The 27,503-nt window shown below is 36.0% G+C and overlaps 2 pseudogenes; one reads left to right on the top strand and one right to left on the bottom strand.

Annotated features, from left to right (window-relative positions):
* Nucleotides 1–5,974: 5,974 nt before the first annotated feature.
* LOC139779780 (uncharacterized) lies at nt 5,975–8,269 on the top strand (annotated as a pseudogene).
* A 312-nt stretch (nt 8,270–8,581) lies between these two features.
* LOC139779779 (uncharacterized) lies at nt 8,582–10,626 on the bottom strand (annotated as a pseudogene).
* Nucleotides 10,627–27,503: the final 16,877 nt, after the last annotated feature.

The raw sequence follows: 27,503 nt of genomic DNA, 5'->3' as shown, positions 1-27,503 counted from the left end.
GTCATGTCTTTGACAACATATGTCAAAGTCAAGATCATTGGAAGTGCCTCCCCTTATCTTCATTTTTACCAACTGAATCTTATACACATACAAACACAGTCTATCTATTCTCGCTATTAGCAGTTTGCAGGATTGGGTAAGTTAATTTTTGTTTAAACTAACAATAGATTAAGTTAAAGTTAATGGCCTATTAATTTAGTTATGCTAAAAGTTGCATTAACAAAAAAAAAACTGTTACTCATTAACAAAAAAACTCGGTTACGTTAAGATTAAATTAATTTAATTTAAATTAAAAGATAATTTATAAAAGCATTATTTATATTATATTAGAATGTCGTAATCTTTTGATTACTGGATAAAACCCGAGAATAGGCTTTAGTCGACACTATGGCGGAGAAGGAGACACTGAATCGTAAATATTGAAAGTAGATCGTGTAAATTTGTATATCTCAAACAATCAGAATTGCAGTGACTACATACGTTTAAGTATAAACATTTGGCATGAATAAACGAGTTATTTCAGTAGTACAAACAGGAAATAATTATAGTCCTTTCAATGAAATCAACAATATTATTGTAATTAAGTCTTCTTGTAATTTAAGAGACTTTCTTCTTAAGTTATAATATATATAACGTTGAGTGTATACCATAAATGTAATTCTCAGTTGAGAAGTTAAATATGCTATTTGCAGATCAAAGTTTTAATCTCTCAGAGAAAGGACCATGTAATCAAATATTTCGTAATTTCAATTCAATATACATAAATATAAACCATGCAAAAGAAATAATAGTAACTCAGAAGATAATTCAAGCATAGAATAATGCGTAATTCCTGGAAAGTTATAAAGCATAGAATATAGTAAATGTAAGAGTAAATTTGCAAATTAATAATTAATCTGTACAAAAGTAACAAATTCTGAAAGTAATAATATATTAGTTAAAATCGTTTATCATGTCTTCGACTCATAAACCAAAAGAGAAAAACTTGTTTATAAAGCATTAATCCATAACACATTAATCCATTAGTAATAGAAAAGTATCAGTATATATGAATATTCGCATAAAAAGAAATATAATACACACTTTGCCTCGCATAAATATACAGCGAAGGCCAATTAATCTAAATTTAATATAAAAGACTTTAATCTTAGTTAATTATACTTTTGGTTGCAACCAGAAAAAGCAATGTATTGAAAGTACTGACGTCAGAGTCCTGAAGGGACTATCATTGAATGCAAGAAGTAGCTTCCAAAGAAGTTTCTCGATTTCTTCTGTATTATCGAGATTTCTGGAACCAAAGATCGAAAGGTACGTAAAATGAATGTCTGTAGCTATCAAGTTGATAATTGGTTTAATCCAGAAATCTGAGAGTTACCTTCTCAATGTGAGTTCGCAGTAACGCGAAATGTACGTAATTCTCTGCTTAGTATAATTCTCTTAACAGAGAATGCAATGGCGGTTGCCGTTCGTCTCCTCGTGACTGAGAACAGTAATGGCGGTTGCCGTTCGTCTCCTCGTGGACTTCCGATTAGCCAAGCGTATTATGTAATCGTCTTCTTCACGTAAATTTCTCAATTTACAGAGACGGATACAAAGAAAGAACTGAATAGGAATAATTTTCTGTATTTTCCACAAGAAAAGACTCGTAAGCCCGAATGCCAGAATAATATACTAAGATATACTTTACAGAGAGATGTTACTCGAAAAAAGGAAAGAACGGGAATGTCGCTGTTAGCCGTGCACGCTCGTGCAAGCTCGTGCACGCACATCCCCTCTCAAGCGTTCCCCTTCCACGCGGTGCACGTGGATCAGAAACGGTATGCGCGATTAGAGTTCCTATAATAAAGCGGGGAGCACATACTTCTGCACATCGCATAATACGTAAGCATAAGAAAACTGATTGGTCTATTTCCTTATGCACATATGTGTATGGACCAATCAATTTTCTTATGCTTACGCATTATGCGTTATGCAGAAGTGTGTGCTCCCCGCCTAAGAGTTAAGCCAATGTGGTGACGATTTTTGATTGGTCCCGCCATATGTTTCAGCCAAGTTAGTGGGAGTGAGACAAAGCTATCATGGTCGCCATATGCTTCAGCCAAGAAGTTAGTGGGAGTGAGACAAAGCTATAACGGTGTCCTAACTCTTATTGTAGGAACTCTATGCGCGGTAAACGCTACAGCAATCAGTTACTAACATAGAGATATAAGAATAAAGTGCGCGAGTCATATGCTAATACGTAAGAGACTGCGATATAGGAATAGAAAAAGAACGCTGCATGTGGGCCCCTTCTGTCTTTGTCTATGCGCGCATGCGCCTTTGCGCTGCTCATTGTCTATAACGCATATAGAGATATAACCTATAATAACGCATTTATGTTCTAACCCTTTGAATCACTTTGAAAATATATCCTTAAAGAATAATTCCCAAAATTACAAAATTATTACAGCAAAGTACATAGTATTACTATAAAATATTACTTTTTTTGAATATGGAATTGAATATGGAATTGAATATGGAATTGTATATAAATATACTCAATATATATGTTCTACGCAGTACAATATTGCAAATCTTTTAAAATATGTTAACTTTGTAAAATCTATCGGATCTCTAATGTATGGATATCTAATGTAAGGTGGCATCTTTGAATCCAGGAAGGGTATTAGGAAGTTTCTTATGAACTGACAGTTCTCCACACTCTTATCTGTAATTAAACAGTTTACATTGAATTCGCATTAATATCGATACGTTAATTTACGTTCGCGTTTCATTGGAATTCGTATAAGCTGCTACATGACTTTCAAGATAAGCGGTGCATTATTATTTGAAGATGTCGAATTTTATTCTTGTTTTTTCGAATATTTACCATTAGTATCGGTCGGCTCGTGTTCTGGAAGTAACGAGTCGATGGTTGTAGGATGTTTGACGTCAGTTAAGGGCGACTTCGCGGCCACATCATTGTCATGTGCAACAATCTTAGATTTACTGGATTCGGTGCTTGCAGGATCCGATCTTTTCCTTCGGTTGTGTACCATCTGGAGAAATATCGTTCTTATGAAATATTTAGTGACTTACATGATCAATTCGTGTACAAATAAAACACGATAAATATAAGCGTTTGTGTTATAATTACTCCAAGAAAAGCTGTTTGTCAATAATACAGTGACGTACATATTTGTCGCATAAGACAAATTGCTAGGTGTTATATATAGGTATTTCGAATTAAATATTACATTTAAACATATCAAATTAAATAAAATTTGAACTTTTAATAAAATGATAGTAATATAAATAAAATATTGCGAATGTTAAGTTAATGAAACATCATCATTTAATCAGATCAAGTAATAGGATAATGAGCATTCACCAAGGGTTGAATAAGAGAGCGGCCTCCGCTCATATGGTAAATAAATTGCTTTCTACGCCTCGATTCTTCCATTCTTTTACGCTTAGCCTCTTTTGGATCTTAATTTTTTTCTGTTGTCTGAACTCCCGGAAGATATCGCGTCGATTCCTGGTCCGGTAATTGTTCCGCGCGATATTGTTCAGTCGGAGATCGTATCCAGTGCTGCGAAACAGACTGATGTTGCAAATAGTGTGGATTGCTATCGTATTGATGTTCATAGCCGGGTTGAACGGGGACGCCGGCAATTGCTAACGAGATTGTTACTGCTAAGAACTGGAATAATTAAGGAAACTTTAAGCAGATTATTCTCAAACAGATGTTCGATATGGCAGAAATTTGTTCCCTAAATTATTTATTTAACAATTTAAAATTGTTGAGAGACATTACACACATATTTATGGATTTACTATGGCATATTATTTTGTTAATATAAAAATCGATTTAGAGGCAAAGTAAAATACAAAAGAGAAATAAATGTTTTATTATGTATTAATTTCTACAAAATTGCTGCCTAATGACATACATATAACTTAATTATTGAAAAGTTCTAATTCCAGAAGTTAAAGACTCATAAAAATATTAAATAAATGTAAAATATATATCAGAAAAGTTTACTTACTAATCCTCGATGCGAAAACATCGTGTTGCTCTTACAGTTTCACTTGATGGGACTAACGCGATTCCTCAGCGTCACTAACTGTCTGGAGTTGAATAACGGTTAGAAAAACGATTACAGTCAAGTGAGTCAAGAATGAAGTAACAGACCCGAAGCCGAAAACTATGTGTCGCCTCGCGGCGTTTTCCGCCCTTTTATATCCGAAATGGCCAGAACCCCCCGCGCGAGATTCTCACCACTTCCTACGCGTCTTAAGGGGAGAGGTTTTCTAGAAGTTTCTAGAAACGTAGTTTTGGGCCCCATCTGGGCCTTAGCCTATCAACAGCCGTCCGATAACCGTAGGATAAATCAAACATTTGTATTGATTTGAGCGTTCGCTCGGAATTCTGAGCTAGCGTCCCTAAATGTCCACCATTTTAAAGCTCAAACAAAGCGACGCACCCGCCGCCGCTGCCGTCGCCGCTGCCGTCGCCGCTACCGTCGCCACTCCCGAGTTCATTCTTTAAAGCTGTGCCGTAACTCCCGGAGAGAAAGATCTGACTATGATGTAGATCTGGGCTTAAGGGTGGGAGTGATCACTTCGGAAGAGGCGCTCATACAATTATGATCGAACTTCACTTAGGTAAGTTCGTTTAATCTATAATTGTATTTCGCGCCTCTTCCTTGTGATCAGGATGTAGATGTTTAAAGTTCTGTTCCGGCACTCCGAATGGTAGAATGAAAAAAAAAAATTTCTTATTTATTTATTCTTTTTCTCTCGACGGTTTTACAAGCCATGAAATATGGCGTCGGGTTTTTGACGGCCTTCCTAACTCAATCTCCGATATTCTTCTTATGAGTCTAATATCGCTCTCGCAAATACATCGGACGCTTTCGCGATATTTCGATTATAAAACTTTGCGAATGTTTTCGAGTTGCTTGTCCATCCGGCTGTCTTCCGGATGATATCTAAATCAACCCCATGCTTTTCCCCATGCTTTTGTATTTACATACGCATGTATGTACGTATGTACGTATGTATGTACATATGTACGTATGTATGTATGTACGTATGTAGGTATGTACGTATGTATGTATGTACGTATGTATGTATACACATGTATGTACGTATGCAATCCCTGCGATCGCCGAAAGACTCTTGGTTACGGTGTACAGCGCGATAAAGATCGCTGGTCCGGCAAAGTTCAAAGCAAGCGACTCGGTACGCGTTAGCAAGCACAAGACGATCTTCGAGAAGGGTTACACACCGAATTGGACGATGGAGGTGTTTAAGATCGTTAAAGTGCAACGTACTAATCCCGTAACCTATCTGCTGGAGGGCTATCGCGGAAAATCTACTGCTGGAGCGTTCTAGCTCACGGAGCACGAGTTACATCGCGCGACTTACCCGGACACGTATCTCATGGAGAAAGTGCTGCGCAGGAGGGGTGACAAGGTCCACGTGAAATGGCTGGGATTGTGGGATGGATCACACAATTCATGGATACACAAGGACAATGTGATTTAATTCATGCAGATCGTATTTTTAAAACATATGACAAAATAAACTATGTAAAAAATATTAAATACAAGATATTAAATATATAAAAATATATAAGACGTATGTAACATATTAAATGTTAGAAATATGAAATACATGTACGATATCTTTATTAATATCCTTTCTTATAATACGTTATCCACTCGAGGACTATTCGTGTTTCATGGTGCTATAAACAAATTTTTTCTTGGAAAAGGGGAGGGGCGGTTATTGCGTAGATGTATCTGTTTCACACTATTTTTCACGATGCAGTATACAAAACAAAGGAAGAAATGCAAAACAAAGGAAGAAATGATCTTTCAAGATTCAGTTGGAGTGGGAGAGAGTAAAGGGTATATAACGAGGGATGCGTCAAGCTGCAGTAGTATTTGAGTTGTCCTTAGGTGCGACATTTAGGCTGCGTTCGGAAACACCTCTCGTGTGCACACTAACACACACCAACCGTTCGGAAATGCTCAGTGTGCACTCGCGTGAAGCCGTTCGAAAACCTACAGGGGAACACACCGAGTGCCACTAACCCACTCGACAAAAAAGCGGGCGGAGTCGGTGGAATCGGTGGCATGTGTTCGCTTGGCGCGTGTTGTTGACTTGTTTATAACCTATCATTAGTAAAGATTATTAGTATCGTAAAGCAAAAAATAATGAATAATAACATTACATTGATAAAAGGACGGCATCAAGTTGTAATGGCAGGAGATGTCCCGTTATTTAATTCTGATGGAATCTACTCGTTCAAGATGTACAAGGTGAGTTGTTACATTGATATTCAAATCATATAAACAAAAATTATAAAGTTTGTATCCTTTCCTCATATTTTGCATCATATTATAAATTTAAAATAATTACAATATAATTGTTTTTTGTTAATATTGAAAGCAATAGTAACACAGCTCTTTCGCTTACAATTCTTCTAATTTTCAAAATCCTAATTTTGCATAAAAATTAAAGATTTTTTCACAATGCTCAATTATTGTATTGTTAGAGGAATGTAATTATTATTTCATTTTGCAGATAACAACATTTTCGTCGTGCCTGTATGTGAAGAAACAATAAAATTCTTCAACCTGCGATTGACTGAGGAGTCGTCCATACATAACAGTGACTCAGGCAATATTTGCATGACTGAACAACCTGAATCAATAGGTAAAAACTTTATTGTTTTTTTAAATGCTTTTTTACAAAGCAGAAAATAAATATGTTGTCATATTTAAAAAATATTAATGCGTCTATGTAATTTTTGCAGTCTCTTTTACAGCTCCTTCTGCAACTTCTTCTGCAGCTTCTGCAGCTTCTTCTACAGTTTCTTCTGCAACTTCTGCTGCAGCATGTTGGAAGGATGATAATGAAGTAAAATGTTTAATTCATCTTTGGCAAGACCATGAAAACCATTTTAAAACCATGAAGAGCCGGGATGTGTGGTCTTTAATAAGCAAGGATTTAATTAAGACTAATCCTGAATGGAAGCAAAAAACTCACATCCAGTGTGAAAATAAATGGAAGGATATCAAGAGAAATATATGGAAACAAAGGATCACAATAATAAATCGGGGAATGATCCCAAAACTTGTAAGTTTTACGAAGATTTAGATGAAATTTTAGGCGAAAAGCCGTGTGTCAAGCCTGTTTCTCTTGCCTCTAATCTCAATAAAAGACACAGAACAATGATAAATTCTAAAGAGCAAAATGATTTCGACGAAATTTTTGGAGATTCTGAGTCATCGACAAGTCAAAGTGAAGAAGGTCTTCCGAAAACAAAAAAAAAGATGACTAGAGTTGAACGAGAGTTAAAAGATTGGTCCGCTGCTCTTCTTGCCGATGCACAAGTTCGTGAAGAGGCAAGAGAAAGACGCCACAAAGAAGTCATTGCTGAATCTAAGGTAGCAATTGATATCTATAAAGAAATGATGGGGAAACTTATTGATAAATTGTGATTTTGTATTTCCGTAATGATTGTACACTGCTCGTCATTAATTCTTTCCATTTCTTTAGCAAATTGATATAGGATATGTAACACATCTTATATAAATTTGCTAGGGAAATGGAACTAATAAATGATGGGCAGTGTACACCGCGCTTCAACGATTCGTTCTTCTAGCGACTTGATACGGGCTATATATAACACAAATTTCTTATAAAACTCGCTAAAGGAACGAATCGTTGACGTGCGCAGTGTACCACCTAAGTAGAAAACATTAATATTTAATAAACAAGTAAAACTTTAGTGTACGTTTCTTAAACATCGACATATATTATTTGCAATAATTAATATTAAAAATTAATGTTTTTTGCTTGGGCAGTTTTCCGGAATTATGTGATAATTACGGTTTAACTAAATATAAAATATAAGACATAAAATATAATATAAGACAGTTGGTTAGTGTTATAAGTGTTCTTGTATCTTTTCTTTATAGTAACTGTTGAAGTAAATGTAGATGTTTTTATATATATATATATATGCTACATTTGCTAGTCAAAGCGTCAATTATGTATCATGCAATGTACGCAGCATGATGAAAATGGAACAAAAAGAAAGCATATTATTGACTAATAAGATTATAGATATACTTAAATGATTTATTACATAATGCATAATTGATGCTCAAATGTTATGCACGAAAGACTGTGATGAAAAGATCCAAATGTTAACATATAAACTCCATATCTTAGGGTCTGGCTTTAAAATAAGTTTACTCACTTTTCACAATATCGTTTAACGGTCTGATTGATGTACCTTATAGATTATAAGCAATATTCATTTATGTTTCTTGTTTCTCTTTTTACATTCTTAATGTATATCGTTGTCTACTAATGAATATAATTTAAAAGTATTTTAGTGAAGAGACATGTAATTTTTTTTTAATTTCTTGAGTTATGCATTTTTTATGACTGACGTTATGTATATTTTAGAAAGTCTGTATATCGCAAAGCAAGAATTTTTTATTTAAGTCCATGATATACGAAGCAATTATTAATATGTTCACGCATTATATATATAATATAAATAAAAAATACTCAATTGTTTTTTCATTGTACTTTTTTATTTTAATTCCAAACTAATTAAGTAATAATTAAATTAATAATTAAATTAATATAATTATTTATCAAAAATCAAATATACATATTTACATATAAGTATGTCACTATTTATGGAAGATTTTGTGCTAAGAGAGCTGTCAAATATTCGCGACGGGCTACTCCTCTTTGATCGTTTGGTAATCGATCAGGGATAACCTCCCTGCCTTCCTCATCCGCATTATCGTTGTTATCAGGATCCTGTTCCAAACCCTCTTCTATAAAATCACGTATGTCATCGTCACACCCTTCAAGGCAAACATTGTGAAGAACACAACAAGCTAAAATTACATATGGTATTAGATCGATACGACTCATATGTAAATATTTTAATCGTCGAAATCTTCCTTTTAATAGAGCAAAAGCCCTTTCAATGACTTGTCTCATTTTAGAAAGTTGTTGATTAAAATTTTTGTGTGCCTATAAAAAAAAAGAAAAATTAATTAAAGCAACGTAGAAATCAAAGAAATTATATGTAAAACTAATAATATAAAATAAAATAAATTAATTTTTTTATATTAAGAACACAATTGTAAATAAAATGTATGTGTGTATGTGTGTGCGCGCGCGTGTGTGAAAAAATTAAGTTTTCTTACCTGAGCCATATTGCCTCTGTTAATATACGGAGCTAAACACCACGACAGTATTGGATAAGCTTTATCGCCAATAATTATTTCATTATTGGGAAAAAAATCATTTTCACTCTCCGTTACTGCATGCCATAGATCAGAGTTCTGAAAATTCTGGCATCATGAACAGATCCAGAAAACCCTACGAAACAGTCTGTGAATATCATGTCTGCATCACAGACAGCTTGCAGCGTAATTGCATATTCCATTTTTCTTGTTCTATATGAAATAGAATCGACCTGAGAAAATAAGACATATTTTGAAGACTAGCAAAAAAGTTTAGAAGCGTTTTCTATAAATTATAAAAAGAACACAAGTTACCTTGGGTGCTGGGATAGGAACATGACATCCATCAATTGCTCCTATCACATCAGAAAGAGAGCCAGTTTGTGAAAAACGATATTTCACTATGTCTAAGCGATCACCTACAGGCCATTTTATAAACCTGTCCGCTAAGGTATTTAAGGAAGCCACAACTCTTCTCATAGAATCATGCAACATTGACTTGCTAATTCCAAACCGGTCAGATACAGATCTATAAAAATAGAACCACGTGTTATTTTCTGTTAGCTAATTTAATACAAAAATTGAATGTGTTTCATAAACATTTACATAAACTTACCTAAATGAATCTGGAGTTGCAAGCAACCACAGAATTGACAATAACTGTGTTCGGACATCTAAAGTTGTTCTCCCAGTGTCTGCTCTTCTAATCAATTCAGGTGTCAATATTCGCTCCAAATTTTCGTATGTGTTTCTAGTCACACGAAAATGTTCCCTGAACTGTCTATTTGTGTAGTTATTTATTGTTATAGCAACATAGCCTTCAATTCTTGTAACACGATGTCTTAAATTTCTGCGACAGCGAATCCTTGTTGTAAGCGCATTGGCTTCTTGATTCCATCGGTCACAATCTTCATCACTGCTCTGCTCATACTGAAGGTTTTCAATTGCTGTTCTCAATAAATTGTGTCCACTTACTGTGGCAATTGCAAGGATGACATTTCGTCGACGCTCCTCCATTTTGTATACACATCAAATTCTTCTTCTTCTTCTATAAATTTGGATGGCCTTTCCCGTCCTTTATAATGGGGCTGGACAGGTTTTCTCGAAGTGAGGCTAACCGGCGTGGTCAAAGTGGCGATGGATCCAAAATCGACAAATTCCAAAAAGGACGCCCAAATCTTTATTGTCCGAGAGGGCACACAAAGGGTTTATCCTTTTCTTGGCTGTTTTCACAGTAAAAGAGCTAATTTTCCAGGCTTTTTTGCAAATTTTGCTAGAGCGCACGTAAGACACGTCTATCACGGATGTAGTACCAAGATGGCGTCCCACACCAAATTCTGTGAGAAGCGTTCGGCGACACTCGACACTCGAAGGCACACGGTTCCCCCACTACCTTTCCACCGAAACTCACCAACTCTCACGTTTCCGAACGCACCCATATAGGGGAGACCGGGGCCTAACCGTCGCCGGGGTTGAACCGTCAAATCAAATATCTCGGAACCTGTATATTGTGCGAACTCGCTATTAACATTGTAAACGCTGCTTATGGTACCCATGTGACCAACGGAGTTTCGGCAGGTTATCTGCCGTGTTATGATTTTTACGAAGGCAAATGTGTTTTCGGAAGGTAAAAGTAAAATTTTCTGCGCGTGGAAATTTTGTAATATCTGCAATAATATTTGCTCTCCAAATCTCAAAGTACGTGATTATAAAGAGTAATGCATGCTGAACACGAATTCAGTGTAGTTTTTTCATTATCGTTGATGTCTAATATTTCGTGGGCGATCAAACCTGAAACTTGTGCTTGGGGCTTATCCGTCAGTAAGCACCCGGGGTTTATCCGTCAGTCTCGTCACTGTGGCGCGCCGGGCGCACGACTTCGGCTCACGGCGATTTCAGGTTAGGTTTCCCTCGAGCGTGATTCTGTCTTTCCTTGCACGTGCGTCAGTTTGTATAGGAGAGAAATGGTACGCACGTATCGTCGCAAAACGGGTGTTTTGGCCGACCGAAAAGATGGCGGACCGTTGTTTTCGAGATCGCTCGCGCTCACGGCACGTCGGCGAGGTACGGCGAGGCACGGCACGGCTCTGAGATCCCGCGATTTCCGCGCGAGAGTTGACATGCCGCGCGCGCGGTAGATCGTCCCGACTCCCGGCCGCGGTAAATCGTCGTTGTTGGTCGTTGTGTCAGTGACAGTCGCGCGTGCGACCGCATCGTCTAGCGTTCGCCGCATCGTCTCGGCGTCATTGTCGCCGCCGTTGTAGTGGTGGTGGTGTCGGTGGTGGTCATCGTTGTCGTCGTCGTCGTCGTCGTCGTCGTCGTCGTCGTCGTCGTCGTTGCTCCGTACAAAGCGACGTAAATCACAGAATCCCTGGGTCCTGACGGAGCGATTCCGACGACGTGTCGTCGTCGGCGCGTCGAGGAATCGGCGCGAGGACGCCGTCGATTCCCGTCGACAAGGAGCAACTCAAGAAGGCAGTTCTTGCGGTGAGAAAAGATAAAATAAAAAAATGCCACACAAACAGAACCGCAGCCTTCGACGAGCAGTGGGCGTAAATCGAAATCAAGGAAGCAGCAGCGGTTGGATTCTGACGAAGACTTGGATAATACGTGCTGCGTGTGCTAAAAAAAGTTGACAATAAACAGAGCATATGGGAAACAGTGCATTGCGTGCGAGCGTAGGGCACACAACACATGCGTGCGCTTGTCAGGATCTGTATTCACGTGCCTAAAATGTTTTATGGAATAGGTAAAACAATTATTTTTTAATAAATTTTTATATTTTTTTCTTAAAAAACAATTATTAAAATGTATCCTATCATTTTTCAGGATTAGATGTATGTATATGTATTGAAAATGCAGTGTGACGGATAAACCCCGGGGGGTGACGGTTAAACCCCGGCATTTTTGAGATTTCAATTTTTCCACCGTTGTCGTTTTTGCTCTATACCGGTTAAACAAAGCGACGTAGATAAAAATGTCCTATATAAATTTTGTAGCTAAAGGTTCACTCTTTACAGTGGTATACCACATTTGACTAAAATTATTTATTTTCTTGTTAAAAATCGGCACCGAAAAAAAAATGACGGTTAGGCCCCGGTCTCCCCTACCTGAGTTACCCTATTGTTCGGCTTACAAATAGCGTTATAGCGTATATGGCGTATATAGCATATAATGGATCGTGTTGATTTCATGTATCAATTTGTGAATGGTGCCACTGCGACAGGATGTCATATTAATAATAGAAGTTTAACCGAAACAGCTAGAAATATAATTGGAACACCTACCAATTTTCCGAATTATGGAGATTTTTCGAAAACATTAGTCATGGTACGTATTTTCTGATGATATTATTACGTGTGTTATTGTTTAGTAGAATGTAATCTAACTTTTGCACAACTTTCTTGCACAGAGAACTTATGGTTTCGATATCTCGGGATCCCCATGGCAGGATAATTATGTATCACAAAATCATAGGAACAGCCATTATAATTATATTGGTATGTATATATAACATTTGAATTGATTTTAATTAAATAAAATATTGTTGAAGAAGATACGTTTGTGTTCAGAAAGAATTGTAATTAAATTTTCTGTTTTGAAGATCTCGAGTTTCGCGAAGCTGTATATCCAATCAGAGTGTCTATATATGAAGTATATAATCCTGGATACATAACTAAAATTTGGGCTCAAGATTCTGACGATCGGTGGTTTTTATTATGGAATGGTCAGCGTCAGATTGTTCCTGCGACATCGAGGATATTTTCTCCACCGTTATCGCATACATGCAACTTTAAAACCAAAACAATAAGGCTAAATTTTATGTCCAGCTCTTCAAAGTATTCTACATGGCTAGATGCTGTGCAGTTGATAGGGACGTCAGAATTGATCTTTCCCAGAAATCCTGAAGAGAGTTTAACTTATCTATTAATAAGACTTAACTGCATGTATCCGTGCCATCAGGATATTCACAATTTGACACCTGATCCTAAAAATGCTCACTTGGATATACTCGATCTTCAAAAGAAATTTCTTGAATATTGTAGTATTTGTGAAAGGTATTATAATAATTGACTATATGTAATATTCAATCTTTTTTTATTCTCTTAAGGGAGTATCCCAGTCTAGAATGCTGTTTTGGAGGTGATTTTTAAAATAGAATAAATTTAAAACTGTTTGAGGTTTCTTTCCGAAAATTTTCACACATATTTATTATTGTTTTAAAAACAAATTTTATGTCCAGCTCTTCAAAGTATTCTACAAGGCTAGATGCTGTGCAATTAATATGGAAAATTTTTAACATTTCAAGTATATCCTCATCCATGACAATTAAAATTAATTTGTTTTAATATTTTTTGCAGTGGTATATCTTCTAAGGATAAGAAATATCACAGAAATCATCATTTGAATAATACAAAGTATAATACAAGAGATGATATCAAACTGCCATCAGTAATTAAGGAGAAGTCACTCTGCAAGAATTTATCAGTACTTCCTGTAAGTATTCGAAATGTATTTGGGGCTAACATATGTAGTTGTGGAGAGTAGTAGTGTATGGTTAGATGTGTGGAATATGAGTCCTCAACAATACCATGTGACTCTCTGCGGGTCACGATGATATGACTCTCCACATGTACATGTTCGCCTATAGCTTATGTCGTCTGACGAGATCGTCGGTGAGAGCGTCGATTGGGGCAATAAATATTGTTGTCGAATTTGTTTACATATTTAAGTCAGCGCGGCCGAGCGCTCGCAAGAAAACGCGGTTAATTAGTGTAGTGCTATCTTTGGTAGGGGTACACGTGACCACCATATGCAATCTCATGTATTTTATTTTTTTATCTTTGCAGGACAAAATAATTCTAAAAATATTTAAAAACCTAGATATGAGATCGTTGAGTCACATGTATGCAGTAAATAAACGTCTCAAAAGAATAACACGGGATCGTAGTCTCTTTAAATTAAAATGTTTAAATTTACGTAATATACAATATAAAAATTCTACTCACATCCATAATATAATATCTTTTTTGCACCCACAAGTAAATTTTTAAAACAGTTGGATTTAACATCAAGTGGATTTTCTGTTGCACATTTGTTAAGATTGATAAACAAATTTGGCAGGTTTTTAACTCACCTGTGGTTAAGAGATTGCGACTCTGTTAATAACCTTATTTTATTTAAAATTTCGAGGATATGTAAAAATTTGAAAGGTAATTAAATTAATTTAATATTATAAATATGAATTGTTAAGATTACGGGTAAATTGGATGTGATACCAATATATATATGTATATATTATTTTTAGTATTGGATCTCGCTGCATATCGAGGCGCATTAACGGATAAAGGTCTCTCGAACATCCGCAACATAAAAGGTCTAGAACATTTAGACCTTAGAATGACATTTAGAACAGCTGAACCTGTTTGTAAAATACTGCAAAAAACTCGACGAATGCGTGTCTTACTTTGCCCCGGCGGTGTAGCAGAAGATCTAGATGTAGACGCAATTACAATGCAGTTAAGAAATTCGTGTCCAGACTTGGAAATTTTAGATATATCGGGAGGTATTATTTCGTCGCGAAATATTGATGACCTCTGTGAGTGCAAAAATTTACGAAAACTGTGTATTTTATGGATGTAAGTTTGTGCTATACTTTTTTAATGCATATTATCATATTCTTTATTATTGAAATTTGTATGTTTTCGAAACATCTCTTGCAAACATCATGAACCGTATAGTAATAGTATGTGGTTTTTGTTACAGGAACTACGATTACACTAGACATTTGTTCCATAGATTGTTTTCTTCCTGTCAACGCTTGGAAGAAGTCAATTTGGTGGATTATCATGACGATATCAACGAGCTGACGCTCTGTAAAGATGTGAAACAAGTATACTTGCGGCAGTTAACTAGTTCCGCAATTTTCGAGCAGCATCTTAAACTGAGAGCGATTCATGTAATGCATGATCACAATAGCGACTTCTTTGCTCAGATGAAGGAAAAATATCCACATGTGTCTATCTGGAGTCTAATATCTGGGGAATGTCTTGTCTGACTATGTCAAGAGACATGACAGTGTTTCGCGCCAAGTATACTTGTTTTACATCTTTACGCGAACAGATTAGAAACTTCCTATTTTATTAATGCCGGGTCGTCGCGTATGAAGTATGAAATATTATGTAAAAAGAATTAAATAAACGGATTTTTTTATGACTGAATGAATGATGTAATTTCTAAAATTAAATATCAGCATAAATATGTGGTGCTCTGTGCGGGGTGTGGGGTGAGGGGATCTCGACGGCGAGGAGGTGCGGGGCGAGGGAATCTCGGCGGCGAGGGGGACCATCACACAGGTATGAGTACAAAGGCGAGCTTTATAATTATGGTGTCGAAGACCATTTTCTAGGTCTGCATTCAACAAAAAAATCATCAAAAAATTGAAAAAAAAAAATTAACTGAAAAACTTAAAAAACCATAATTGCAATTCTCGATGTCATATATATAGAAGTGTACCATCAAAGACTGCTCGCTCACTTGCTTGCTTGAGAATACTATAATTTTAACACTATTTTCCATCGTTTTATACTTTTCTTTTATCGCTCTTTCTCTTTTCTTAATCATTTCTTCCTCTTCTACTTCTAGAGCTTACGTCACAGAGAGGTGACATCCCTTAGACCCTTTGGGTCTCAATAAGCAAATAAGCTATTTGCTTATTAGTAAAAAAATTTCGTCCGAATGGTAACATAAACCATGTCCCGACACATAGCTCATCAAAGGATGAGAAAATTATAGATCATAAATTATAGGGACGTGTAGGCCATAAATTATCTATTGTTCAAGTTACGTAAATATGGTTTTTGTTGATTTTTTTGTTGAACGCAGACCTAGTAAATGGCCTTCGACACCATAATTATTTATTTATTTATTTACTTATTTATTTATTTATTTATTTATTTATTTATTTATTTATCTATTTAATTTTTCTATTTATCTATTTTTTATTTTATTTAATTTTCTATTTATTAATCTACTTAATTTATCTATTTATTAATCTATCTAATTTTTTTATTTTATTAATTTATTTTTTTAATTTTTTATTTATTAATCTATTTAATTTATCTATTTATTAATCTATTTAATTGTTTATTTATTGAACGTAGACCCAGAAAAAAAGGTCTTCGACGCCATCTCTTCCTGCGTTTAACTCTATAGTTTAAGTCACGTAAATTTTTTTTACTAAATAATTATATTAATTAAAATAGGTTATAAAAATTATATTAATTTATAAGTTATAAATAATTAAATTAATTAAATTAGGTTATAATTAATCATAACCTTGAAACCGCCTGTAAAAATTCAGACGGCTTCATCGACTCCATCCGTTACCGCAATGACGACCCAGAGATCGAGCCAAAGCACAGAAGGACGAGAGGCAACACCGACGAGTGAACCCGTCAAAACCAAGGCGGCGATCAAGTCGATCGATTCACAATTACGTTCCTCGACTCCTATTCCCGAGGTAGATCCCAATGATAATGACACCAGCCTGGATATAACAATCCCGTTGGACAGCAGCGACAGCGAGACGCCAGAGGTCGATCAGCTGATGCAGAGCAGTCAGCTGATGAAGCCAGATGACACCGAGACATCAGAGTCACAAAGGTTGGAGAATTAGAATAGAGAAAGGAACATTATAATAAAAGATAAAGAATAAAGTTCCTATTTAGATATAGACTTACCTTGCGAGTGACTCGTGTCACTATTTATTCTTTTGTTATGACAATGTCATACATTTATTTTATTGAGATAATAATCAAGAGCTCTTCCAAACGAGCTAAATATTACAATAATGGCTAGATATAGTTTTATAACGATAAGAGTAACGTCACGTGTAGAGAATAAGACTTATCACATAATCGTGATGCATGACGATAATTACTTTGTAATATTAACAAGACCGATAGAGCATGACAGCTCGCAAGAGTGACCTAGTCGTTATATGTTTTATTTTATGTTGTTTGACACGTGAAGTCAAAGTTTATTAATTTAATTATATTTTTTGCTAAATTTTATGAAAAGACGTGTTCAAATGTGCCTTAGATACGATAGAAACGTAAGTGGGTCAATAGTGAAATGCGATCAGCTGATGATCGGAAATAACGATAAATTCCAAGATATAATGATAGATCTTGATTGCATACAAGTTCCGGATAGCAGATATATGCTCACAATTGATTTTAGATCAATAAGTAAGATTTTGACACTTTTCAACGAGCTTCTCTATTTTGGATATATTACACTAAAAAATGACATGGACACATTTGTATCGTCCCATAGAACGAGCCTATATAGTTTATTTCAAAGAAATCGTCATATTCTAGTTTTTAACACTTTTGGGCCTACTTTGCCAATGGTGATGCGATTTCGATAATTAGCGTATTAAACGTTTTGTTAGGTTCCAAGGAGACCGCCTATATGTTTTATTTGTGATATTTCACTTTATTTTAGAATTTCACCCCTCGGGGGCAACTTCGCCATTTATGATGCGATTTCAAGTTTTAAGGGCTTAAATGATTTGTCTTGTCATACAAAGACTGCCCATATAGTTAAACATTAATATTTTTCATTATTACGAGTTTTCACCATTTAGGGTGCACTTTGCCAATTAGCGACCGATCGAGTTGCGAATCGTCTTAAACAATTCCTAGTGATCCCTAGAAGCGATCCATGTAGTTTAATTTCAAACTTTTTAATTATTTAAAGCTTTTCAATAAAATGGTGAAAATTGTTGTTAAGTCGAATAATGATGATTCAACGATATGTACGTGTTCGTGGGGACACATGGAAAGAGAATCTGACGTGACTTATGCAATTTTCATCATAATTCAAAAAATGACCATTCGGGGTCAAAACTCGTATTAATTAACTTTTTCAAGTTTTTATTTGATATTCGTGTTCAGAGGAACCAACCAAAGTCACCTATGGGAAAAAACCTTGAATTTTTCCATAATTACGGATTTTTACTAAATTTTGCAAAATTGTTAATTAGCGAATATTTTCGTGATATTACGATAGATTCATGTTCAGAGGGATGTGAGAAAACATCCTATGCTATTTAAATTCATTTTAAGGCATTAATTAAGAAATGCACCTATTAGGGTCAAAATCCGTAATTGGCGTAATTTTGATATTTTATCTATAGATATAAGTTCTGAGAGGTAAAACGAATCCAACGAGCCATCGATTACTCAATTCGAGCCAGTATTAAAGATTTTTATTATTTTTATGAAATAATTAATAAATAATATATATACGTGTTTTATTGCATAAAATATATTGTGATGAGAAAAGAAAGACATATATCAAGTCAGAATTGCATTTAGATGCGTATATAATTATCGTGTTGTCATAGGTCAGTTACGTGATATTTCGAATTAAGCGTGTTAAATAAATATTAACGATAGAATCATGTAGCGCGAACATATATAAATACGTTGGATGCCTTTTACACAAATTATAAGCGTTTTACTTTACTTTGGCCAAAAGGGAGAAAATGTAATTATTTATATATTACATACTTACCTGGTGAATCCTGAAGAATCTTAAAGCCAGCGTGATGAATCTGAAAATAAAAGAAGGAATTAATTGATGTATGCATGAACAAATGTACATACGGGATTAGATAATTATGTAATGAGCAGGGAAATCCGTACTTATTGTATAGCGTGCGAGAATGTATATATCAAAGGAAATTAATAAGAATTAATGTTAGGAATGATATTTGCAGGATTCATCAATTTTATTACATATATTTGTTTGCTAAAAGAATAAGTTATGTTAGTCATGTAGTCGCATGTCTTTTCAAAGAATCGATTAAAATTCCATTGCTTTGATGCAAGCCGCGAGCTTCGAGCCGGCGAGGTAATACGATATCTTAGTTTGTTTACGTCGAGCGTGTTCAGACCAGTCGACTGCATGATAGAGAGAGAAAGCGAATACGGGCTTCGCAACCGAGTCTGATTGGTTGAGAGCCTGTTGGTGGGAACGCCAGCCCAGTGAGGGTGTATAAGCTAGCTCGAGCAACCGCTCGAGGTCTTTCCCTGGGAAATCGTCGAACAGTGAACGTCGGTTATTCCATATAGAATCACTCGGAAATATCTTGCGATACGTTCAGAGGAAAGATAGTTTTTCGCGTAGCGTGTTTTACAAAGCGGGTAGAGTTTAAGATTCGGGATTGAGCCCGGTTAACATCCGTTACCAGTTTCAGAGATAACTTTTCTCTTTATTTCGTGTACTTTGTGCCGAAGCAAATATATACATTTATTTTTGTTATTGTTAAATACAAATCTAAATATTCATTCACATTTCCTATCCGATAATTCCATTATCCGAAACGCGAACCGAGTGCGAGTACGTGCCCTTGTCGATAGACATCGTGCCGAAAAACGTGACAAGCCACGCAGCCGGAAGATAATATTTCAGGAAGGAAGGAAGGAAGCTTCTCGATCAAGGCGACCGAGAATATCAGCGTTCTGTGTAATCGCTTAAAAACACAGTGGCGACCTTAAATACTTATATCCAAGTAAGTCCTACAGATCCTTGATCAAATGTTCGGTCACAACTTAACTTAATTAATTTAATTATTTATAACCTATAAATTAATATAATTTTTATAACCTAATTTAATTAATATAATAATTTAATTAAAAAATTTAATTAATGATGCAAACACGCCGTCATCCCTCTCCACGCCAATGACGTCATCTCCCCTCCACGCCGATGACGTCATCCCCCCTCCACGCCGATGACGTCATCCCCCCTCCACAAAGTGGCCCAGAACGCCTATACTATACCTACTGTTAACAATAAAAATGCACTTACATGTTCACAAAACGACAGCGTACAACACAGTTCTTTACACTTCAGACTTATGATCTGAAATGCTTGCTTTTCGGAATTATGACACAAGCAAATGATATTCAAATGCGTGAATTTGGTTGTTGATTTTGTTGTGCCGTAACCGGGATAGTATATTATTGTAGCGGTTAATGTGACGCACGTGTTCATTCAGATTATGATTTGCGACTGCCCGCCCAATCTTACAATTCGGCGGTATTTATAATGTCGGAGTCGACATTCCGTTGCTAGTCTAGGATTCTCGAAATAGCGTTAACCTCTCGCTGTCAGTGCCTTGCGCTGGCCCTTGCATCAGCGCTTTCGGTCATCCCGGAGTTGAAATGGAAATTTTTAAGCGTACGGCGCAACTGAACAGAAATAACGCAACACCTACCTACAGCGCGACGCCTATACCACATATCATCTCGTCTTGCCAAAAATCTAATAATGGTATCATAATAAAAATACACATGGATGTATTTGGCATTTGACGCTATTAAATTTGCGTTGGAAAAATTGTTATATTTGGCAAAAATAATAGGTGGGGGTGGAGTTAAATTAAAAAATGTGACAAATTTGAAAAATCTGGTTACGCCATTGTAAAGAGCACAAAAAGCCATAAACATTTCGTACAAATTTTTTGTCGTTACGCCTTACATGTTCGAAGATATTCGCAAAAAACTATAAAATCCGTTATTTTCGAGGGGTTGTTTCAACCCCTAAACGTCGAGATACGCCGCAAAAAAAAAAACACGTGTCTAATGTTTTTTGATGCTCAACAACATATTCAAAGCGCATCCAAATCGGGTAGGTTCCAAATCGGTTTTTTTCAACCAATAAACGTCGAGATAAGCAGCAAAAAAAAATACGAGTCTAATATTTTTTGATGCTCAACAACATATCCAAAGCGCATCCAAATCGGGTAGGGACACTTCCGACCGTTCCCTTGTTAGTGTCAGACAGGGGTACCGCATTCACTTCAAGCGAATTTGCAGAATTTTTACGATCGCGTAATATCAAACATCGACAAGTTGCTGTAGCAGCACCGTGGGCGAACGGTATTGTAGAACGAGTTAATAGATTTTTAAAAACATCGTTAAAACGAATTGTTGAGGAACAACAAGCATGGAGTTCCGTGATTGGAACCATCCAATATGTAATGAATAATACGTTTTATTCGTCAGTGAAGGCTTCTCCTTCAAAATTATTTTTAGGTTATGAGCAACGTAATCACTCGGATAGTGAGTTGGTAAAAACTTTAAATCATTTGGCTGAAACTGAATTAAAGGTATTAGAAGAGCGAGATGTTTCTCGTATGTTGGCTTTAGAAGTAACTGAAAAAATAAAAAATTACAATAAGGCTTATTATGATAAGCAGCATAAGAAACCAACTCAGTATAAAGAGGGCGATTATGTTATGATAAGAGATACTACTCTAAAGCAGGGTGAAGATCGAAAATTAAAACCGTGTTATAAGGGTCCGTATATGGTTACAAAGGCCTTAAATAATAATAGATATGTGATTCAAGACATTCCAGGTTTCAATGTAACTTCCAGGCCTTATAACTCTATACTTTCCCCAGATCGATTAAAACATTGGATTAAACAACCAGAGTTGTAATTTTATTTGATTGTATATTGTAAGCAAAGTGTTTATTTCGTGCGGAAATTATAAGTTTAATTAGTGTAAGTTTTGCGTGCGTTAAATTTAAGATTACAGTCATAAGAATGAAAAGTCTGAATAAATAATTATAATAATTTTGTGATTTATGCCAAAGAATAATGACTAAAGGTTTATTTGAATGTTTTGATTTGTATTAACAATTGTATTTTGTTTAAGGCATATTTTATTTTGTTATTTTCGAGATTAAAATCCCATTGTGAACATTCGGGACGAATGTATGCGCAGAATGGCCGAACTGTAAGATTTTGTTTTGTGCTTAAGTTTCCGATCTGATAAATCTCGCGCCGTGCCTGAATGGGCTGAAAGTTATGTGACTGGCCGCTTGAGATACTGGTATGCGCCGTAGCGCTATGCGGAGGAAGAAGCGTCCGGATTGGCAGAACGGGATGAAGAAGAGTAAGCGGTCGGCGACGACCGGCAGTCGTTGTACAGGTGTCGAACTGAGTAGGCGTCTGAGACTCGGGTGGAATAAAATTAACCCTTCCACATATAAAACTATCTCATTGTGTCTCTCCCAGCAATCCGTCCTTTCCCTGACATTCTCCCCGTGAAACTCGCGGTCAGTACCGTAATCAAGCAGCGGTGCATAACAGAAAGTAATAACTTTACAGTAGCTTCGCACCACCTGCCGCTCGACCGAGTGCGTGAACCAAATGTCCGAACCTGCGGTTCCTCTCGTACTGAGCAGGATTACTATCGCAATGACTGGTCATCAGTAGGGTAAAACTAACCTGTCTCACGAATCCTGGCTGGGGTGTTATTTTTCGCAACATTTCTTTTATATTCTCAGTATCCTATCCTATATATATATGATAGGCTATATATATATATATATATATATATTAGGGCGACCCAAAAAAAAACGATTATTTTTTTTTTCAAGTCTCCTATGAAAATATGTTAGTTTATCATGTTTTAAGAGCCCCCTCCAAAGGACAACTTAAAAAAAAATTTTTAAAGGGTCGCTCAAAATTTTTTAAAATTTCCAAAATTGTCAAAAATCGATTTTTTTTTTTTAATATAATTTTTCTCGTGATTTCATTTCTTTCTACATGAAAAATCATGAAGATCCTGAAAATTTTAAGTCAAAATTTTAATATTTAAAGGTCGCTCCAAATTTTTTTAAGTTTTCAAGTCGAGTACTTTATATCTTTTCGAGCTACTTCTGAACATGAATATTAACGAACTTAATATTTTTCTTCTTGAATTTGACATGCTAAAGAATGGAATTAAAGCACGAGAAACAAAAAAAAATTTAATGAACAATTTTCACTATTTTAGTATAATTGTAAAAAAATCATAATTTTTTAAATTATGTAAATTAATTTATTTTACAAAAATTAACATTTTAATAATGTTTTTATAATTTTTTTTTTACATTTTTATAATTTTTAAACACAACAATAGTCAATTATTAGATATATTTTCAAATTATTTTTAGTTCAATTTATTGACGTTAGGCGCGCCAGTCAAGTATTATTTGTCTTTGTCAATTTGTCTTTGTATTATTTGCGTTGCTTTTTGTACTGAGCGTAATTCATACGTGATTCAACAGTTCATGTTAATGACAAGCAAAAGTCAAAAATATAGTTTTATCATCGTCTTCTTAATTACTTTGAAAGGTAAGGTATTCCATTCTTTAGCATGTCAAATTCAAGAAGAAAAATATTAAGTTCGTTAATATTCATGTTCAGAAGTAGCTCGAAAAGATATAAAGTACTCGACTTGAAAACTTAAAAAAATTTGGAGCGACCTTTAAATATTAAAATTTTGACTTGAAATTTTCAGGATCTTCATGATTTTTCATGTAGAAAGAAATGAAATCACGAGAAAAATTATATAAAAAAAAAAAAAATCGATTTTTGACAATTTTGGAAATTTTAAAAAATTTTGAGCGACCCTTTAAAAATTTTTTTTTGAGTTGTCCTTTGGAGGGGGCTCTTAAAACATGATAAACTAACATATTTTCATAGGAGACTTGAAAAAAAAAATAATCGTTTTTTTTGGGTCGCCCTAATATATATATATATATATATATATATATATATATATATATATATATATATAGGATAGGATACACTGAGAACATAAAGGAAATGTTGCGAAAAATAACACCCCAGCCAGGATTCGAACCTGGACCTCCTTCATTCCGTGACGGGCGTCTCACCAATTCGACCACTGAGGCATGTGGTGATATGTTGAGACTGCGTTATGTCCGAAAGTAACGGCGCGTGGTCTGCCAGGGCAAAAGAATTGTACGTAAAAAGTCACTCAAGAATTAATATACCTATTATTCGGACAAGCAAGATCCAGTCCTGACCGATTACGGCGTTTTCCCTTTGTTTGATTGTATATCTTACACGATCGTATAATCTTATACTTATTGTTTAATTATTTAAATGAGATCCTTATATATAAGTATCAAAGATTACATGACGATAATCGAACCAAATCGTGGTCGTATTGTCTTGGCGACCGAGTTGGCGACTATAATGGCCAGTAGAGTCGATTAATATTTCCATTCTGTATATCCTTTAGATAAGTTAATTAATGAGAAGATAGTTTCACGACTAAATAAAAACCGATAATATCCGGACTGCATATCCAAAATCGTAAAGTTTCATCATGGAATATAAACACACCGGAGCACTTTCACTAACAATCCCAACTTTGACTGTAACCGGTAAGTGCACACAGCGATGAAATGAAAATTCAATTTTAGTTAGCCATGAGAGTTAATTGAGCCAAACGTGATGGGAATCGAGGCGCCGCCCGTACGTCTGTAAAATATGCGAGTCCCGGAAAAGGAGGGCAAACACTGATCGAGATTTCTGACTCGCCCCCGGGTGCATCTCTCTCTGATGAAATGTAATTTCCTCGATTCCGCGGAAAGCTACTTTCAATGACATGCGCGAATGTTTATCTTTCATTATTTTTATTGACGGGGCAAACATCGCAATGTTTGAAACGCGATAAAAATTGGTCAGAGAATTATATTTGTTATATTTGTCCGAATAGAATTGAATGGCAAGTCTCAGCAAACTACAGAGATGAACAAATATCGAACGAACATTAAATCATAACCCTCAGCTAATGTAATCAGTAATCGCAAGATCCATTGATGATCGAGATGCATCATTGATCTCTTCAAATAGATAAATAACGCGTAGCTGACGGCTGCCGGTTGTAGCAGGTCGTAAACTCATCGTATAATAACTCGTCGAAGTAACGGAGCACTGATGCGTTTAAAGTACGCTGAAAGTTATGAAACGAAACGTAAAAGGCACGCACCGTGTTCACAGCGATGTAATCATCAGCGCTGGTGCGTGAACGTTATCGCGAAATAAATTCGGTCTTTTGTACTGTTACGTACGGAAATTTTATCCTAAAATTTCGGACGACGCACGTTGGAATTTTTGAACGGTTTAGACGACGCACGCTAGCTCAGAATTCCGAGCGAACGCTCAAATCAATACAAATGTTTGATTTATCCTACGGTTATCGGACGGCTGTTGATAGGCTGAGGCCCAGATGGGGCCCAAAACTACGTTTCTAGTGTTACGTACGGAAATTTTACATTTTCGACGACGCACGTTAGAAGTTTTGAACGCTTAAACGACGCACACTAGGCTCGGAATTCCGAGCAAACGCTCAGTTTCCTGTAAATGTTTATCTTATCGGACGACCCTTGGAGGGCTGGGGGCCAGATGGGGCCCAAAACTACGCTTCTAGAATGTTCTAGAAGCTTCTAGAAAACCTCCCCCCTTAAGACGCGATGGAAATGGCGGGAATCTCGCGCGGGAGATTCCGGTCTTTTTCGGGTATAAATAGGGCGGAAAAACGCCGCGGAAAGCAGATAGTTCCGAGCTTCGGCTCCTTCCAGATAGTTCCGAGCTTCGGCTCCTTCCAGATATTCCTTCGGCTCTAGCATTCAATTGCTCAGCCATTCCTTCGGCTCTAGCATTCAATTGCTCAGCCATTCCTTCGGCTCTAGCATTCAATTGCTCAGCCACTCCTTTGGCCCTAGCATTTTAGTTGCTCAGCCAAATATCTAAATCGTTTTCCTAAATCTCACTCAATTCCTCAACTCAATCTTGGGACTTAATCCCTGCACTCTTATATCTTAAGACTGCGCCTCACGCATAACTTGTACTAAATTTTAAGAATAAAGGTAAGATAAGTTTGGAAAAGAAAAGCTCGAAATCTGGAATCTCATCTCATGCTAGAAATCTTAATCGATCACTTCTAAGATTCGACTCGCAGTTGTCGCTGACAAAGTGCGTGGCGATTGGTTCTGAGCGCTGACGAAGAGTGTGGCGAGCAGATACCATTGCTGCCGAAAGCGTGGCGATTACGGGGTTGATTCTTGGAATTCGTAATAATTAATTCCCGAAAGTGAATTTGGCCTTTACGCTGCCGATCTGAGCGCTGACGAAGAGTGTGGCGAGCAGAGTGTGGCGGATTGGCTTTTGAGCGCTGACGAAGAGTGTGGCGGGCTATAAAATTCATTTTCGAGGATTCGGGTTAGATGACGAAAAAGGGAGGCAGACGAACTCAAATTAAAAGGATTAGGTTCCAGATTAAACAAGCAGTCATTTCTAATCAAGATCCTCTTCTCCTCCTTCACCAATTGCAACAATTAGAAAACGCACCTCCATTTAAACCTATTCCTGTCGATTTCGACATCGATTATCCCTATTATAATCAAATAAATAAAAGTGATCCTCGTTATAAGATTTATAAACTTAGATATCTTTTCGGTCCCGAATAACAAAAGCAATAACAATAACAATAATAATATCCTTCACACGACTTGTCCAAATCCCTGGTAAATTGCTTAAATGCATTGACCAAAAAACGGACGAACAACAGTCAGAACGTGACACTAGAAACTTCTAGAAAACCTCTCCCCTTAAGACGCGTAGGAAGTGGTGAGAATCTCGCGCGGGGGGTTCTGGCCATTTCGGATATAAAAGGGCGGAAAACGCCGCGAGGCGACACATAGTTTTCGGCTTCGGGTCTGTTACTTCATTCTTGACTCACTTGACTGTAATCGTTTTTCTAACCGTTATTCAACTCCAGACAGTTAGTGACGCTGAGGAATCGCGTTAGTCCCATCAAGTGAAACTGTAAGAGCAACACGATGTTTTCGCATCGAGGATTAGTGAGTAAACTTTTCTGATATATATTTTACATTTATTTAATATTTTTATGAGTCTTTAACTTCTGGAATTAGAACTTTTCAATAATTAAGTTATATGTATGTCATTAGGCAGCAATTTTGTAGAAATTAATACATAATAAAACATTTATTTCTCTTTTGTATTTTACTTTGCCTCTAAATCGATTTTTATATTAACAAAATAATATGCCATAGTAAATCCATAAATATGTGTGTAATGTCTCTCAACAATTTTAAATTGTTAAATAAATAATTTAGGGAACAAATTTCTGCCATATCGAACATCTGTTTGAGAATAATCTGCTTAAAGTTTCCTTAATTATTCCAGTTCTTAGCAGTGACAATCTCGTTAGCAATTGCCGGCGTCCCCGTTCAACCCGGCTATGAACATCAATACGATAGCAATCCACACTATTTGCAACATCAGTCTGTTTCGCAGCACTGGATACGATCTCCGACTGAACAA

Source organism: Temnothorax nylanderi, unplaced genomic scaffold (genome assembly GCF_030848795.1).
Source record: "Temnothorax nylanderi isolate EJ_2023f unplaced genomic scaffold, tnyl_v1.0 TNYL_tig0241_pilon, whole genome shotgun sequence".
NCBI lineage: Eukaryota > Metazoa > Arthropoda > Insecta > Hymenoptera > Formicidae > Temnothorax > Temnothorax nylanderi.
Note: the sequence above shows the minus strand (reverse complement) of the source record. Positions and strands in the feature narration are given on the sequence as shown.